Source organism: Danio rerio, chromosome 3 (assembly GCF_052040795.2).
Source record: "Danio rerio strain M-AB ecotype USA chromosome 3, GRCz13ab, whole genome shotgun sequence".
Taxonomy (NCBI): domain Eukaryota; kingdom Metazoa; phylum Chordata; class Actinopteri; order Cypriniformes; family Danionidae; genus Danio; species Danio rerio.
The window spans coordinates 51,743,695-51,763,843 of record NC_141023.1 but is presented as its reverse complement, the minus strand read 5'-3'; the positions used below and the strand labels follow the sequence as shown (position 1 = coordinate 51,763,843).

At 34.9% G+C, this 20,149-nt stretch overlaps 1 protein-coding gene across 11 annotated transcripts in view; it reads left to right on the top strand.

The window, feature by feature from the left end:
* Window positions 1–20,149, top strand: part of gcgra (glucagon receptor a) — a 213,987-nt gene that overhangs the window by 14,708 nt on the left and 179,130 nt on the right. For 2 of the 11 annotated variants that reach the window (XM_087245131.1, XM_087245125.1), the window contains exon 1: window positions 14,260–14,373. The exons of the other annotated variants lie outside the window; for them this stretch is intronic. The gene's annotated coding sequence lies outside the window, so the exon portion shown is untranslated. Of the gene's footprint in view, window positions 1–14,259; window positions 14,374–20,149 lie in introns of those variants that run through there. 11 annotated transcript variants of the gene reach the window in all.

Sequence of the window (20,149 nt, the reverse complement as noted above, 5' to 3'; positions counted from 1 at the left end):
ATCATTGCTGTATTTTTTTTAAATCAATGCGTTACAGGACGTCTTTCATGCATATGCGGAATATGCCTGTGTAAGTAACATGAATCGTTCACATATCTTTTGCGACTTTATTGTCCGAGTTGTAAAACGCATAGCATAGCTGCCTATAGAGAGAAATTCTGCCGTCTCACACAGAGAGACGCAGGTGCTGGCCAAGAGTGCGTGTATGTGTATGTGTGTGTGTGCGTTTACAGCCGTTTGATAAATATGGATTTGTAACGTTAGCTAAGTCGTTAGCGGTTACCATAATTTCCCGTTGTTTACATCTTTGCTACAACACACCGTTAAAGTTAGACACTGTACATGTCATGATCAATTTTAACAAATAAAAACACTTACAGGTCATGACTCAGAGTTCACAGCGTCTCCTTGCTCCATCTTTGAGGAGATTTTAACTGAATCCAGCACTGAACTGGGAGAGATTCTGGAAGCTGTGCTTTGTCAAATCATGCTTGCTATGTATTTTATAGTTCTCTGGAACATAATTAATATTGAACTGTAAGCACTTCTGTGTTTGGGTCGTGTCATTTGGAAGCCCAACAACAGAAACAGAACAGCTCTGTGGAAACAGCAGGATGGCATTTCTCTCTCTGCAGTAACGTTACAGCGCCTCTGGCCACGGCCTTTACCTGCGCAGTGTGGGATGCGCAATAACGAACTTTTGTGATCTCACAGGGGGCGGAAGTATTTTTTGTAGTCCCCAAAATTCGTTAATTGTAGGCGTTGCTAAGCTAACTCTGTACAAATCAAGGTCTCCCTTTGCATTAAACTTTGAATATTTTACATTCAGAGATGCTGTTTATGTTCACACAGCTACATTACACATCAACTGAAGTTTAAAATATAATATCGTAGTGGACCACCCCTTTAAAGATGGTAAAAATCATGTTTTAACACCACAGAAGTGTTTTTAAAACGTTTTAAACTTGTAAAAATCATTCTTGATCACATTTGATGATGATTGATGATCACAGAGAGCTGAACAGATCTTTTTATACAAATTGCTTTGCGCACACCCTTTCTTGTTGATATTCATTCATTCATTCATTTTCCTGTCGGCTTAGTCCCTTTATTAATCCGGGGGTCACCACAGCGGAATAACCCGCCAATTTATCCAGCACGTTTTCACACAGCGGATGCCCTTCCAGACGCAACCCATCTCTGGGAAACATCCACACACACAGCGAACCAGCAACCCAGCGACCTTCTTGCTGTGAAGCGACAGCATTACTGCAGAGAAATGTTAATTCGTAGCTGTCAATCAATTCATTGGGTGGGGAAACCGCATTTCTACCTCACGTTGCTGTCGGCCTCAAAATGGGAGAGATTTGGATCCTATTGTAATGTCAGGAAATAAAAAATGACCTATTGTATCACTCCAATATGACTGCAGAAACACTATACCTACAGTACACACAGTTCTGTCCAAACAGCTTACAAAATATGATTTTCATTATAGGTGCCCTTTAGCCCTTTAACCCCAGATTCTCAACCCAGCAAGTATAAACACTATATTTATACAATATAACACTATAAACAGTTATTAATTAGCTATGTCTGCATATATGCATACATCCTTACAGTTTAGAAATGAAATGTTCTGTGTTAGCTATATATTAATAGCTCAACGGCACGGAAAATTGCACATACACCAAACTCTTAGTGTTAACAAAAGGACACATAATGGTGAGATAAAAATACATTTGCTGAGGTATCCATGGCAATTAAGTTAATTTACGTTATTATTATTATTATTTAAGTGCTTGGTACTGATTGAGATATTTTTTTGCCCAGCCCTCATTTTTAAGTGTCTTGTTTCTGTTATGTATAACACTTCACAAGATTTCTGGAAGTTATTAATAGCCAGTCAATCATATTACACTTTTTGTGACTGAAAAAATGAAGTGCATTAATGGTTGTTGAGCGTTAATATCCAGGCTGGACCACACCACGGATTTTAAAATCATTAGGCTGACCACACTGAATTATAATGATGTGTAGCATGTTGTAGCAAGAGCTTGTAAGCACCAGCTGTCCTGTGACATGGGGTTACACATTGGTCCAGGAGTTCACAGAGAGTTTCAGCGATCACACGTGCTGCAGTGCACATATACCGAGATAATAACAGCTCCACGTATCCCAGCGTTCATGTGTGCTGCATGCGCACTTACAGGTGCTCAACAAGTACAAACAGTTCCTGAGAGCTGTAGGAAACAATAACCCCTCGCTTACTGAATTAGCATTGACTCCTCTGCTTTTAACCAGCTCAAATTTTATTGCCAATCATTCCCGCTTTCTCTTTCGAAGCGTGTTAAACGGATCAGCTCCGAGTTTATTAAATCTGTCCAAGTACATGAAACACTGCGCACAAAGCTGGATGCTGGTCAGGGCTCATTTAATAAAACGTCCTCAAACACACATGCTCTTTATCTCCCTGTGAAATCACATTACCGCTGTCATTTGTCCTGTGGAGAGACAGACATACACGACACTAACACAATCTGCCTCTGTCATCTGGAGCTTAATCAGTCTTAACCAGGCGTGACTCCATGAGACAAGAAGTGATTCGTCCGTCTAAACTGAAAGCCAATATTCAGTGTGATGACACAATCCAGAGAAGAGCTGGTCTGCTGACTGAGCCTGGATTCTCACAAGTTTTTTTTTTTTTTTTCTCCATTTTCCTCAATTGGTGGAGTTTTGGTTTCTTGCCACTGTCTTTGCTTCAACACTTATTGGCTCATTGGAAATACGTGCTTTAGCTGAGGTTTTTGTGAAACCGCAAAAACAAACTTTAACATATTTTTGACTGCTGTTTCCAATAACTTTTGTTTCTTATCTCTCTCATGATATTTACAGGCATAAGTTATCAACAAATAAAGAATTATTTTCACAACACCAAATACGTAACATAAAACAGTGTCTATAATTAGTAATGAAATATATTTGCCTTGCCTATCATGGACAACTTTTACTATGGTCAGTTTCCTTAGTAGATCCCTTTGTACAGAGTTGTACTTGTGATGTAGAGTGATTGAGTTTGAGTCCAGGTAATCACATTTCTAAAAATTTATAAAACTATGTAAAATCAAGGTAAAGCTATGTACTCTATCTTGCATCATTTCATACTATTGGTTGAGTTTAGGGAAAGCTTCAGGTCAGTGGTTCACTCAGTGGATTTTGTTTTTTCTACAAGAAAGACATGTATCTGAAATCGAACATCTTGTGTTTTCTTCGTAAAGCTTTTATGACTCAATTTTGCAATGTACAGTATAAAGCAGTGGTTTTCAAAGTGGGGGTAGCTGGACAATGACGGGGAGTCACCTGGTGATTTCCAAAAATCTATTTATTTTTATTAAAGCATAAGAATTACAAAATTTTATCCACAACCTACTGAAGAGAAAAAATAGTAATTTAGTTACTTTATACTATATAGTTACTACAGTAGCTTATAGTTACTAGTTCTAATGGATCGCGACCCTTGGGGTAATTGCATTATATTAAAGACACAGCACAAGCGTCAGATGCAGCCAATTGATTTTATAATACCCATCTAAACTGAAAGCTAATATTTAGTGTGATGACACAATCCAGAGGAGAGCTGGTCTGCTGATTGAGCCTGGATTCTCACAAGTTTTTTTTATTCTTCTCTATTTTCCTCAATTGGTGGAGTTTTGGTTTCTTGCCACTGTCCTTGCTTCATTGAAAATACGTGCTTCAGCCGACATTTTTGTGAAACCGCAAAAACGAACTTTAACATATAATTGACTGCACTTAGTAATAACTTTTGTTCCTTTTCTCTCTCATAATATTTACAGGGACAAGTTATCAACAAATAAAGCTTTATTTTCATGCAGTTCTTTGCACAACACCAAATACATAACACAAAACAACTTAACAGTGTCTAGACTATGATTAGTGATCAAATATATTTGTCTTGCCTATCTATCTCCACATGGACAACTTTTCTACTTGGGATTGGGTTTGAGTCCAGTTAATCACATTTCTAATAGTATTCACATTTTTATAGTATTGGTTGAGTTTAGGGAAAGCTTCAGGTCAGTGGTACACTCTGTGATTTTTACTACAAGAAAGACGTGTATCTGAAATGGAACATTTTGTGTTTTCTTCGTAAAACTTTTATGACTCAATTTTGCAATGTATAAAGCAGCGGTTCTCAAAGTGGTGGTCGGGACCCCCCAAAAGGTCGCGGGACAATGAAGGGAGGTCGCGGGACAATTAAGGGGGGGTCGCCTGGTGATTTCCAAAAATCTATTTATTTTTATTAAACCATAAGAATTACAATATTTTATCCACAACCTACTGAATAGAAAAAATAGTAATTTAATTACTTTATACTATATAGTTACTACAGTAGATTATAGTTACTAGTTCTTATGGATTGCGACCCCTGGGGTAATAACATTATATTAAAAACTCAGCAATAGCGTCATATGCAGCAGATTGATTTTATAATACTAAGTTGAACTTTCTGGCACATTTACAGCCCTGCCATACATTTAAAAAATAATCGAAGAATAGACTTGGGTTGATTGGTGTGTGTGCGCAATTGCATGAAAGGTTTCTGTATTTATAACCACCTCAGAGGATATTGGGGGTCGCGAGTTACTGGCATTATTATTTTGGGGGTCGCGGGCTGAAAAGTTTGGGAACCACTGGTATAAAGCACTGTGGAAGTAAAATTGACCACTTGACAGTTACTAGAAAATATACAAATAACAATAAAGATGCAATCATTCACATTTGCATGCAAAAACCTTTGCACAACCAGTCTGTCTCTGTGGATGTGGCTGATTAAGGATTATCTATGTACATCGTTGTGGCTGATTTTTTAATATAAGAAGAAAATCACAAGGTCTGATTGTCCATGTCTGTGTATGTGAGGGAAAAATAACTATACTCAAAGAGTTCAGAAAAAAAACCTTTAAGTGCCGGTTGAGTGTTGGTTTGGTAGTTTAACTTTTTATGGTATAATATATTCATTCATTAATTTTATTTTGGGCTTAGTCTCTTTATTAATCAGGGGTCACCACAGTGGAATGAACTGCCAACTTATCCAGCATACCTGTATATTTTATGCAACAGATGCCCTTCCAGCTGCAACCCAGCACTGGGAAACACCCATACGCTTTTGCATTCACACACTTACACTACAGCCAATTTAACCAATTCAGTTCACCTTTACCACATGTCTTTGGACTGTGGGGGAAAGCAGAGCACCCAGAGGAGACCCATACGAACACCTACAAAATGTGAACACAAAGGCTATATTAGGGCTACACGATACTGGAAAAAATATAACAATGCATGATTTTTTTTATTCTGCGATATATATTGCGATATGAATATGATTTCACTTAGATGAGGTAAATAACTATTTGAAAATAATTTATCATTTTTGATTGATTGGAATGATTCTGAAGGTGAGTGCATAAAATATTATAAACAATCTACAAGTCTTGATAAGTTCAATAAAGAAAAAGATACAAATTAAAGCCTTTATTTTCTAATTTATTTAATAAAGCCTTTTATTGTATACAGTAATTAAATAATCAAATGTAAAATAATACTGCATAGTTTTCTTTTTATAAACAGTTCAATACAGTTAATTGTTGTTAATTTGTCAATGGTATAAACTGTACAATTTCTAAATAATTTAAATGCCTGAATGCTTTTAAACCCTCTCACAGTCACAGGCCTCAAAAAAAAAAAAAAAAAAAAACACTCGCGAAATAATACGTATAATCCAAACTCAACATTGCATACTCACAATGTGGCTATTGAGAATGATCACATTGCAAAATCGATGCTGAAACTATATATTGTGCAGCTCTACTTCATGAGCAATATCATACTCTTAGCAGTGAGATATGGCTGTATATCAGCACTGGTGGGAGGGATGCGTTGGCAGAGTGCCTTAGCGTCCCACCAGTGCTGATATACAGCCATATCTCACTGCTATGAGTTTGATATTGTGTTTATACAACAGTTTGATGGCACAATCGTGTACGTAAATAAGAAAATCAAACACGCAGAGTCTAAAAACGCCTTTTTATTTGGAACTACTTTCTTCCGCCATTTATTCACATCTGCAGCTGACGTCGAAACAGCAGAAGCCATTACTAATTCACCAACGTCACTTTAGAGCTAGTGTTTGAATGACTCTCTATAGCGTAATGTCTAAAGTGATGACAAAACAGCTGATTTTGCTCACACTTTAAGATTAAAAGGCTGAATGTGACATGAAATGCCATCCATCTACAGAGATCTCTACATCTACAGTGTTACAGTCTGTAGTATTTCTCTAATGCAATCGAAATATGACAATAATTAACCCCCAAAAAAGCAACGCAATCACTACCTGACTGCTGTTCTGTTTGCATTAAGGAAAAATGCTAAACACGTGTGAACTTTGCTTCATTTTTTTCTGACTACACAACACACACAATTTTGATATGAGAGCAAATCGGTATAAATATAGCACTACAACATACAAAAGAGAGAGATCATTTTACCTGCCAACATGTCTCTGAAAATCTGAGAGACCCGGGGAAGGGGGTGTTCAGGGTTGAGGTCTCTCAATAGTGAATAACACTGTTGAGAACCGGGATAGGATGCAGTGGGTTTTGGGTAGCTGCTACACTGGAACAAAGTGGGCAACCCGGGGGTATTTGCCAACCCGGGGGTGTTCAGACTGTACCAAAAAGGGGGAGTTGGTGAAATTACGGGAGTTTTCCGTAAGAAATAAAAAACGGAATGGTTGCGGGAGAAATACAGAAAAACAGGATACTCCCAGGAAAAAGGGAATGTTGGCAGATATGCTTACCAGTTTAATAATGATTGTAGTTAGAAATCCGACTGTTATAAGCTTCTAAGCCTCAAAAGTACATTATATTGTCTAACAGCAGTAAAATTTGTCAAACTGTAGTGTCTCTGCGGTGCTGATATTACTTAAATATCTCACGGCTATCAGCCAATCAGTTATATCAGTTATATCTTTTCTTCTTATTTTGTGCAGTTAACTTGATATTTGTAGATACTGGACGATATCTTATTACTCAAACATTAAAAATTTTTACTCAAACTAAATAATTATTAAGTAAAACTAATATTGATTTATGATATCAAATGGGACTAATACCCTGCACATGGTAGACTATTTGCTTCATTTATACTTAGCTGAGAGAGCAAATGACATATTTTTGGGATGTACAGGAGTCTCGTTATCATTTCTCCTCGGGACACACTGCATCTCAGCGTCATCATTACTGATAACTTTTCAACATATCATTCATAAAGAGACTGAGAAAATGAGTTACATGATTAAACACAAACTCATGTTACAACCAATGGAAGCTTGTGACGCAGTCGAAGAGTGAAAGATTCCAGTTATCATTACAAAACAAACACTGACAGTCTATCAGTTCTCTTCACACTCCCAATATCACACTTACAGTTATGCTGCTGTTGAACTTTAATGTTTGTGTTGTGGCATTCGTCACATGGGATGTGTAATATTAGTTTCACACAAAAGATTGATTAAACATAAAAGAATTTTTTTGACATTTGTATTCAGGGCCAGGCAATAAAAAGAAAACCTGATATACAGTATTTTTTATCCTGGAAAAAAAGACAATCTATGCTCTATAATTGTTCAATAAAACGTTATTGCTTCAAAACAGAACTAAACGGGCGATGCTCATTTGTTCCACACAGACTGCAAGTCTATTTACAAGTGGATTGTCTTGAATAAGTGAAAAAAAGTGCTTGAATTAAGGAACTTAGCGGTTTTACATTAAATCAATAGAGGTTTACTAAATATTTATCATTAAACAATATTGTACCTGAAATTTGTGAAATGTGATTGACATTTTTGTCGTGTTCTGGTTGTAAAAGATTACTTTAATAAACTGCCTCCACATGTGAAAAAAATAGTTTAATAATTTATAGTATATGCCAGATTGGCGATGCTGTGGCACAGTAAGTAGTGATGTCATCTCTCTGCAAGAAGATGTTAGCGTGGGTTTCCTCCGGGTGCTCTGGTTCCCCCCACAGTGCAAAGACATGTGGTACAGGTGAATTGGGTAGGCTAAATTGTCCGTAATGTATGAGTGTGAAATAATGTGTATGGATGTTTCCCAGAGATGGATTGGGGCTGGAAGGGCATCCGCTGTGTAAAACATATGCTGGATAAATTGGTGGTTTGTTCCGCTGTGGCGACCTTGGATAAATAAAGGGACTAAGCCAAAATGAAAATGTGCCAGTATGTTTTTGAGCCATACTATAGTAAAGCACTTGAATCAATTTACTATGTAGTTTTATAGCTGCTGTGGTGCAATCATACAAGTAATTGACCCAACACTGTTTTCTAGAAATTTTGAAAGAAATTATGAAAGAATGATGTAGCACTCATAAGCAAAGATATACTTTTGAATACTATTAAATAAAAACAGTATGATACACTTTATTGTTGGTTTAAAAACACTATAGTGTTTACTAGGCTTTTCACTCATCATAGTACATGTGCTGCTGTTGATGTGACTATAAAAGTGTTTGACTATCACTTTAAACTATTAAAATGTCATTAAAGTCCCCTTTTTTCAACTTTTAAGATTAAAAGTTGTAAGAAGGAAGATTAAGGTGCCATAAAGCAATTCAAAAGCATACATAAAAAAAATACAAACATTAATAACAAAATATGAAAAAACTGTAAATTTATGGATATTTTTTTACAGTGTGGCATAACGGTATTATCATTTACGTCTTCAGCTTCTTCTGAAAGGTTTTTTATTTATTACAAAGATTAATTGGTGCACAAGTCCCTTTTAAAGAAGGTTTATTTAAACGCTGGTCATATTTGTCGGTCATAATCGTTGTTTTGGACAACCAATATCCAATCCTGTGTACTCAAATAGGTAAATCCTTGTAAAAATACTTAAACTCACATTTAAATATCTTTTTTTCAAATCAAAATCAATGTCTAAATACTTTTATATGAATGTTCATACTTATTCCAAGCCGAAGTTTTAAAATCTTATTATTAATTTTTATTAAAAGCTAAAATTGTGTAAAACTTTAGTTAACCCCGCCAGTCCTACAAAATACAATACAATATTTATTTATAAAACACATTAAACATTAACAACCAAAGTTGACCAAAGTTCTGTACATATCAGACATTTACATGCACTGTATAAAATGGCACATAACCATTTTAAAAAATGCAGATGTTAATGTGACCAAACTTTTTCTCTTTTAGGTTAAGTTAGGATTATCATATTTGTTTCTGTTATGCTTAATAGCAGAATAATGAGAGAGATTTTTTAGGAAATTGTTAGAACGTTTCTTGAAAGTCAAGTTTACATGCAATAAGAAAATTATGCCTCTGAAAAAGCTAAGATGATGGTGTCAAGGTTTTGGAAGTTTCTGATTGCCTAATTGACAACATTTGAGTTAATAAGAGAAATTCGAACTGTAGAATAATATTTAAGGAAAACCTCAACCACACTGCTTCCTTTTGTGACAACATGGGAAAATCAACAAGCCAGAATCAACAATAAAGCCTGATTACAATTTGCAAAATGACACTGGGAAAAATAGTAATTATTGGAGACATGTCTTGTGGTCTGATGGAAGTAAGAATGAACTGTTTGGCCATAATGACCAGTGTTACATTTGGAGGACAAAGGGGAAAGCTTACAAGCCTAGGAACACTATCCCAACTGTGAAGTGTGAGGGCGCAGCATCATGTTGTGGGGCTGTTTTGCTGCAGGAGGGACTGGTCCACTTCACAGCATAGATGGCCTCATGAAGAAAGAACATTATGTAGAAATACTGAAGCAACATCTCAAGACATCAGCCAGGAAATTAAAACTTGGCCACAAATGGGTCTTCCAAACAGACCATGACCCTGAGCATGCTATCAAATTAGTTAACATGTGCTTTAAGGACAAAAAAGTGAATGTTTTGGAGTGGCCATCACAAAGCCCTGAACTCAATCCTATAGAAAATTTGTGGGCACAGTTAAAAAAGCTTGTGCAAGCAAGAGAGCCAACAAATCTGACTCAGTTACACCAATTCTGTGAGGAGGAATGGGCCAAAATTTGTGCAAACTATCATGAAAAGCTTGTGGAAGGATACCCAAAAAATTTGACCAAAGTTTTACAGTTTAAAAACAAAGCTAAAAAAATACCAAGGAAATTTATGTAAACTTTTGACTGTTCACAAATCAATAATTTTTTAAAATAAAAAAATCCCTCATTATTCTGGCATTTAGCAAATGCATTTAGCAAATGTAAATCATTTAGGTAATCCTAACGGACCTAAAATAGTAAGCTTTTTAGTATATTTTAGCATCAGACATTTAAAAAAAATGGTTATGTTCCTTTTTTTAGAGTGTGTGTAAACTTCTGGTTTCAACTGTATGTACTAAAGATAGAGAAGAAAAGAGAATATAAAAGAAACAACAAATAAAACATTTAAAACTGTGATCAAGGAGTATTAAAAGCTAGAGAAAATAAATAGGTCTTTAAAATGGACACAGAAATGGAGAGAAAAGTCTAATGTAAATTGGTAGAATGTTCCAGAGTTTAGGACCAGCACCTGCAAACTCTCGCTCACCTCGTTTTTAAGATGTGTTTTAGACACTGTGAGTTAATTAAGGTCATAAAATAAAAGGAGAAAAAGGAGTTACAGACTAATACTTGCGGGTGCCAGAGAGTAGTCTAGCAGCCGCATTTTGTACCAGATGCAGATGAGAGAGAGAAAACTGAGAAATTCCATGATACACCTACACTACCCAACCCATTCCGTGTTGAGATCGAACTGGTGACTCTCCTCATGGAAGTCAGCTTTTAGGTTCAGAGGAGGTTTACCTGCACAGCACTTTACTAGCTGGCCTATGTTACATTTACAAACATAAATGACCTACATTTTAGATATGTTGAGTGTCAATGCCAATTTTAAATGTGTATCTGCATGTTTCTAAAAGTTTAAGAGGCTGACTATATTTTTTATATTTAGTTTAGCTTATATTTAGCTGCCGAACTGCTGTTATTAATCAGAAACACCTCAGCTGTGTTGTGCTTAGGAGAGTTTGGCTCAGTTAAGGGGGCAAGTGTTTCATCCGGTTCACATCCCGCCTTAGGAATCAACTAAACTGAATGACACATCTTTAATGATTTAGTCTGAAGTGGACTAAAATACTTTTTTTATTTTATTTATTTTTATAAACCTTTTTTCAGCTACACTGTTAAAAATTGTCCCGTTAAAAAACAGTAAAATACTGGCAGCTGCAGTTGCCAGCAATGTACTGTTATTTTACAGTATGTTGCTGTAAAAATACATGGACTACATTGATTTACACAATACTCAAGGGAACTCATTTTGCTCACTGAAAGCAACTGCCTCAACTTGGTCAACTGCTGAATGAGTTTATGAAGTAATGTGCTATATATGCTTAGAAGCATACTTATAATGATAACTTATTTTAGTTAATTAGAAAAGTTCGGTTTAACTCTAATGTCTTATTTTTCACAACAGCACACATACATGTAAATCTGGAATCACCAGAGAGATTCTGACTTCATCAGTAACTAAACAGCCGCTGTCTTTAAATAGAGAAACATGCAGAATAACATCAGTAGTTCATTGTTCATCTTTAACTCATACACTGGCTCTACTCTCCTCCACAACGGTGACATACAGAAGAAATTAGCTTCAGGTTTTACAGTAAAATACTGTTTTTTCCTTGATTTAACAGTAATCTACTGGCAGCTGTGGTTGCCAGCAATCTACTGTTTTTTTACAGTCTATTTCCGTAGTGTAAATTAACAGTATATTCCTGTTAAAATACATTTTTACACTGTGTTTTTACCTCTCACACTTTTAACCCTTTAAACCCCAGAGCATATACTTCAGTTTTTATTGAAGTGTCCACACTACTGAGTGTTCAAGAAACATGTAGCAAAGCTGAAGTAAATTCATTAATTAACTGACTAATTAAATGATAATTGAGGATTAACAATGAACAAATGAAGAAATACTGAAGGGAAAAAACAAGAACAGAACATACAAAACTTTAGTCACAGCTTTATAATGAAACAACCTGAAGAACAACAAATGATTAAATCATTTAAATGATCAGCGGATGATTAAACAACTCTACAAACATCATCACCTGCTACACTTATTACTTAATACATGTATTTTTGTATAACATCTACTAAAGTTCTTCTTGAGAAAAAGTAAAAGTTTTACGTCACCATCATGGAGAACAGAGTTTACTTTAGTTGGGCTCTTAGCCCTGTCATTTTTAACATTTATATATATTGGCTGCTGCAATTGTTAAGAACTTTGTTTTAAAAGCTCTTTTGTTGAGGCAAGCCAGCCAAAAACCTAAATAAGATCTGGTGATGTTCATGTTGCTATTAAATGGCAGAGTCTGTTCTCATTTACTATAATAAAATGTACTGCTCCTATTCAATGTTATATCTATTGTTTTACTTTATATGGCAATGATTTCTGGAAGTTTTTAAGAATATCTTGGACAATAACACTGCTCTATGGTGTAAATTGCACTCAAAGAGACATCTATAATCAGCATATGAACCTCAATAATGGTGACAACTAACAAAATTAACAGTTTAACTCACAAACAGGAAACTGAAAGTCTAAACATAAACAACAGCAGAATCAAACACAAATAAAGAAAACTGTTAGACCGTTATACAACATTTATTTATACCGCAATGCATGCTGGGATATTTGTACCGTGCCACTCCCAGCATGCATTGCAGCATGAAACATTTGAGATGTTACCATTGTTGAGATACAAGGTCAGATTCATCAGGTCTGAGTGTGTAGTTGTCATGACTGAACTGATTTTGTATGTTATTTCTTAACTGTTAAGTAATTACGGAGGTATCTTTTCTGTTTCCACTTCTCATTAATTAAATTAATACCTGCAACTAAGCATAAAATCTATTGCTTGAGGCCCTTCTTCTAGATTTATAACAAAACATTTATCAGAACTAATTTCAGACAAATAGATTTCTCTATTTATTGACTTCCCAACTTTATTGCTATAGTTCAAATGTTTTGTAAACTCTGTATTACAGCAGTTGGAAAGTCTTAATAAATGAGTTCAAGGGTGAAGAGCCCAACTAAATCAGCCCCTCACTCCATTACGGTGACACAAAAAAACACCTTAATTTCTGTTGGATCTCAATGAGAATAGTATGGAAGTCAAATCAGTCAGTAATAAGTGTGTGTCTGCTGTTGTTTGTGGAGTTGTTTAATGATCCTCTGCTGAGACTGAAGCTGTTTTATTTTATTTTATTTTATTTTATTTTATGTTGTAACTCAAGTCACTGTTTGTGTTTCTTGTTTCTCTTTCCTACAGTAATTGTGATTATTAACAGCAGGTGTTCATCAGTGTCTGAATTCACTCATTAGTGTTCATTAACTCTGTCAGGTGAACTATATTGGTGAACTAGTTGATGGAATAGTGAACAAGGGCACAAAGTGTGATTTTAAACACAGACTTCAAAACATCGAATCTGAACTCTGTTAGCTCACAGTTTTCTGCAGTTGGTTACTTTCTCGAAAACAAAAATGTTACCCAGCAAGCACTGTTTTTAACAGAATATTACTGTTTTAGTAAAAAAACATTATTTTACCGTAGAATCTGACCGTTTTTTAACAGCAATTTTTTACAGTGTATGTCCATACAAATTCTGTTTATTGACAAAATGACGTCTCAAGATACGAAAAGTCAAGAATAATTAACTAATGATAGCAATACTACGGGGCTGAATGCACTATACTGTTGAATGCTTGATTCTGATTGGCTGATGAACACACAGCCAGGCACACAGATTGCACTTTCCTCTCCAAATTCTTTTCAATGTAATCATGCATTCAATGAATGTGTGTGACCATTACTCTTGCGGCTAGCATCTTTTGATTCGCGCATGTGCCACAATTTTTTTTAACCCAGGCTCATTCTTATTATGTATCCCTATATACATTACTGGAGAGCACCAAATATGTCCCAGTAGCTTTGTTTATTTATTTATTTATTTATTTATTTATTTATTTTTGTAGTTTTTGTTTTCGCGAATCTGCCAGAGGCCGCTGTGTATGCTTTTTGAGATCTCAAATTTATCTTGAGTGTCATTCACGCCTGCTCTTCTCCCATAAATCCACCAGAGACTGACTGACTCACTGACAGACTCACTGACTGACTGACTGACCGACCAACCCTCTGACGTTTGGACAGACTGGTAACAGTGGAAAAGCTGTTCATATACAAAGGTAAGCAGTCAGCTGGGAAGCGCGAAAAAGAATGGCATAATACCACCCCATGTTGTTCATTTTAAAGATGAAATACAGCCATACGTTCCTCTGCTAATTTCAGAATGAGAATATGTTGCATTTTTTAGATTCTGTGTCAAGTTAAGGGCCATTCTCACAGAATGTATTTTTCCTCTCTGGTGCACTTTTTTTTATTTGCGTTTGATGGATGTGTGTGACTGTTAATCCTGCGTATTTAATCTTTTGAAGCGAGACACATTTTTTTAGGTGCTGAGTGAAGTAAAAAGAACTTTTACACAATACGCAGAACATCACATAAAATCACTGTCAGTTCCACAGCATTGGACCAATAATAGGAACTTGCAGATTCTGTTTATAATCATTCAATGACTGTGTCCGGGTTACCTTCATGTTTTATGCTGCGATTATTTTTTTCAAACCATTTTGAATCATTACATTTTGGGTTTTCAGAAGCAAATAGGCATTCTGTGTGAATAAGTTCTTACATAGCCGATTAAAGGCAGCCCTAAATAGGTCTGTGTCTGCTTAGAATTCAGTATGAAGATGCTAAGCCGCATTAAACGGTCTGTGTAATATCATAATTTTGGGATTTTATGCTGTTTCAGGTTTGGTTTCAGTGCTGCATTTGCTCAATAAAGATGGATGTATTTTCAGATAAATGCACAGCTAAAGTTCTGGTCAGGGTTTGACATCAATCAAGTTCAATGCCAGTATACATTATTCATACCTCACAACTGTCAAAAACCTGTACCCTGTAAAAACAAAATACAAGGATTTCAGTTAGATGAATGAGAAACTAGTTCACAGCATAATCCCCAGTGTTTATATAACCAGTGTTTAGTGACTGTATAATCCATTTCCATTCATATAATCAGACATAATGTAATAACACTGAGGTAAAGTTGAAGTCAATGGGTCCTGTCATACACTCTGTGCAATAAGGAGCAAGAGGTGTTTGCCCAGACGTGTTGCTATATTCAGACCAGCGCTATATTAATTTTCACGTTTTTCTTTGTGAATTTATGAGTGTTGCGGTCTAGAAAAGAGGTGTGTTAAGGTGCGTTGTTGGCATGTTGCTTTTTTGCGGAACTAAAACAGACTGTAGACCAGCTGAGAGTTTAAAGTCCAGCGCAAAGTAGACATGAGGCGATAACCATGTTCAAGGTATACCATGGTTTGGAAAATTCAAGGTTTTTAAACCTCCAAAATTTTATGCTATACCATTCTAAGGTATGTGTAATTTTTTATTTTCATTTTTTAAGATAACAGTATCTCCAGCAGAAAAGATATCCACAGATTCTGTTTTAAGTAGTACAGAAATCTGTGTTTTTGAAACTAATGAAGACAGCACAATGATTGATTTAATTATTTATTTGAATTAATTAGCCTGACATCCCAGCAGGCACACAACATCGAACTACATTAATATTAGGTTAGATGTAGGTTGTGGTGTCAGGTTACCAAAATTCAATGTCTAGTCAGCAAGGACAACATTAATTTGATGTCTAATAATGACGAATAAATGATGTTGCTATTTTATTGATTTAAGGTTGTGTTGGAAAGTGACCAAAACCCTACGTCGAGCCAACATCTTAAACCAACATCAAATTTAGGTCAAATACTGACATTTATTCATCACGTATGGCAACCAAAATTCAACATCTTGTTGATAGTCAAGCTGTAACATCATTAGACGTTGATATTTGGTTGATTTTAGGTTGGATGTTGGACACTGACATCAGCGTTGGGTTCTAATGTCAACTTGATTTTCAATTCCAAACACAACATCTGACATCATGTTGACATCCTGTGCTGCTAACATATTTACTGTTCCAAAATATTTTAAATGTTTTTTCAAAATGAAATATTCAAAGGGGAAATAGTATTTTTGTGCAGACATTTAAAAATAATATATTTTAGAGTAGTAATCAATATCGTGAAACCGTGATATTTTATCCAAGGTAATCATACCGTCAGAATCTTAAATCGGTCCATGCCTTGCGCAGAGCTCGTAAGTTGTGCGTCTTGCTTACACATTACTTTAACATGCAGGATGTACAGCTATACACAAATATCTTTATAAATGAAAAATAATTAAAGGAATAAAATATTACAAAATTAATACTTTCTACATTAATATAAAAACCACTCCCTCCATACCTTCAACTTGCAGGGCTTTTTCATTTTATTCATAACTTGCTTTTGTATAATGTTATTATTAGTATTAGTATTATTTAGTATATACACATTTGTATTTGCTTTATTAAAAACAAGCTTAGATTTGTTGACCTGTCAGGTTTTGGACGATATGGGGCATATAATGTGTATTAAACTCAGCAATAACCTCCTTTTTTTGGCCACACTTTGTTATTATTGTTCATTCATTAATTTGCTAAAAATTAGAACTGAATTTAGAAATAGTTTTGACTAAAAAAAACCTTTGCTCTTAACAAACAAAATTAATTATGTAGGCTAGTGGATGTCTTCAGTGGAGTGTACAAAACCATTTCCTTATCCACGAAAAGAAGAAAGAGAAAGAAAAGAGGCCAAATGGAGGAGATTCATTCTTTATCCTCGCACTGCAGATGGTCTGTTTAACTACTTTCTCACTATTGAAGCGTTCAGTTTTGAAGCATCTGAAGCAACTTTGTGTTTTGAAGCAACTGACTTTTAAAGGTAATGGGAGATGAGACTCTGATTGGTTTATTCTCAAAACACACCCATAACTCATTAAAAGAATAAGCACAACCAAATTAGCCTATGCGCTGCGGAGCAAACCCTACTTTTTCGTCCTTAAAGGGGTGGTCCAGAATGTAATTTTAAGGCTTGGTTGTGTTTATAAGATGCAAAGCAAAAGGAATCGGACACACCCGTAATGCTTTTGTGCCCTGCGCTTTAGATTTGCATGTCGGTCATTAAAATAGAGCCCAATATGTTAAAAAAAATATATTAATTGAATGTTGAGCATTAATGATGAACAGCCAATGTTAATTAGCAGAATCACTTAGAGAAAACACAAATCATTTAGAGAAACACAAATCTACAACTGACTTTAGTCACACAATCATCAAACAACGTTTTGCATGAAGTCAGCATTGTTGATAACTGTTTAATTTACTTTGTCTCTCATTTATCATGTTTGTTTTAATTTGGTTGTTTGTCATGTTAATAAATACATTACTAAAACGCATGAATTAAACTAACATTAATTAAACATTATTGTAAAGCGTGACTTGTGCTGCGTCCCAATTTGCATACTTATACTAAACCTAATATGTAGTATGTAATAATATAGTATGTAGTTTTTTGTGAAGGAAAAATACATACTTTTGAGTGTGTAACTGAAGAGTATGCAAGATTTGGGACATACTACTTCCTCGTTAACAGATCGGTGTGTTGCTTTGTTATGAGCCCTGTCAATCATCCACACATCATCCACATCTCTGTCATAATTACTTTCCTACCTTATTGGAGAAGCAGCAGCAGGTTAATCTGCCATTCACAAGTCTTTTATGCAGAGAAATCTCCTCAGCTCTTTGAATAATGATGCATTCAGACGTTAATGCCCAAACACATTTTTAAGAAGTTCAGTATTGTTGTTGCAGATGAAATATAACACAGACATTGCAATTTAAATATTTTCCAGTTGGCTAGATTTTAAATAACAGTCATACAAACATCTTTACCAGAGCCTCTCTACGTGACGGTTGGTCTTTGTGTCCATCATGTTTTTAGCTTTTTACCCGCGTTTGTAGTTCTAATTGAAATCACTTCTAATGCAAAATCTAATTCAACTAGATTGAATCTGCATGAAATGAAGGAATGAACATTTTCATTACAGTTTGATAAAAAGGTATACATATATAAATAATATAAATATTATATGGGAAAAAAATCATATTTTTATATATATTTTGTTCATCTGTAAATGTAAATTTTAATTTTGTGCTTGTTTGTCCCATGTGATATTAATTTAGTATCGACACTGAGATAATACATTCTGATACTTTACCAAATTAAAAATTATGGTATGGAGCCATGCTTATTAGGTTTTTGGACTGAGTTCATGTACTCTACTCGGCACTTCTCGGAAATGCCAAAGTACTTGATAAATTGTATGCCATTGTTGTTTTTATTTGAAATAATTGAACCCATTATTCACAAACAGCTTTATGAATAACAGTCATTGCTTAAAATTAATTACCTGTGTGTTTTATTGTTTGGGAGCGCCTCACTGCAGTGTTGCTCTTGAACAGACTGAAGTGTTTCTGTCAGCATTGATCCAGGTGAACTGGACTTCACGAGTGTCGGAAAAACACTGCTGACATGCGTCACTGGAGTGGCTTCTGATGTCCGTGTGGTTTTGATGGCTTGTGTTATTGTGTAAACAAACAGGAAGAGCTGACCTTGATCTGTGCTCAACGTGCTGAAGGCTGAAGCTTCATCTGCTGGACACAAACACACTCCATAGTCAAAAGAGTCTACCTCTGCTCAATTGCTGCTCTATTGACTTACATTGGGAGCTTCAGATTGTCAGATTAATGAAGTTTCGACTCTTGAAATGCGACAAGAGCCTCCATTCATTTTCATTGTCACATCAAGTGCTGTACTCGGAGAGCTACATGATTGAATTTGCTTTTGTCATTTTCCCCTTTTATCTTTTTCTCTTTTGTGCCTACGCAATGATTTGGTCATCACTGTTTAAAATATCTATTGGAAGTTGTGGTTGCCAGAATCATTTTGTAAAAAAATGGTAGAAACCATAAAAAAATCACATTCAAATTGATTTACACTTTGTACTTTTGATACACAAACAAAAACACAACCACACAAAACCTACAAGTAGAACAGAACAATTTACTAATTATATATATATATATATATATATATATATATATATATATATATATATATATATATATATATATATATATATATATATATAAACAAACTTTTTAAAAAATATATCCATATATATGTACTGCATTATATATACATAATTCAGGCAGTCATTGGATTCACCCTATATATATATATATATATATATATATATATATATATATATATATAAATATATATATATATATAGGGCTTTACATTAACACCTGCCAACCCGCCAAATGCGGGTAGATTTCAGCTTTGGCGGGTTAGACAGTCACTCCCACTAGCAACTTTGGCTGGTTGAAAATAATTTTTAAATTGTGGTTTTCTTTAAAGCAGGGTTTGACTATAAGAATGACCCAATTTGCATGCAAATGTGATCTTTGAATGGAGAAACAGCACGACTAACAAAAAAATAAATAAATAAATAAAAAATTTGCGCGAGCAGAAGAAAGCAGATGAATACCGAATGAGGGGATAATCACTCGAGCTAACAGCACCGGTTGCTTTCGCTTTGAACAGATTATTAATTGGCCTTAACTAACCGTGTGATCCTTCCATTATCACACAGTATGTTTTTCACCTGCTTTCTTTTGCTTACAGTTATTTTTATTTATAAGGTTTAATTATCATTTTTACTACAACATTGCTTTAATATGAGATTAACTCTCCATTTATGTGTAGTTTACTAGTGATCTGAGACACCTTAGCGAGGACAGATTACTGTGCATATTTTTGATATATGACAATAGTTATTTTTAAAAGTCAATTGCTTTTCTTTGGTTTTATAAAAGAAATGTTTTGTTAAATAAAAAATATAGTATACAACTATATTTAGCTTGTTTGACAAATTTAAAATTTGTGGCAAAGAAAT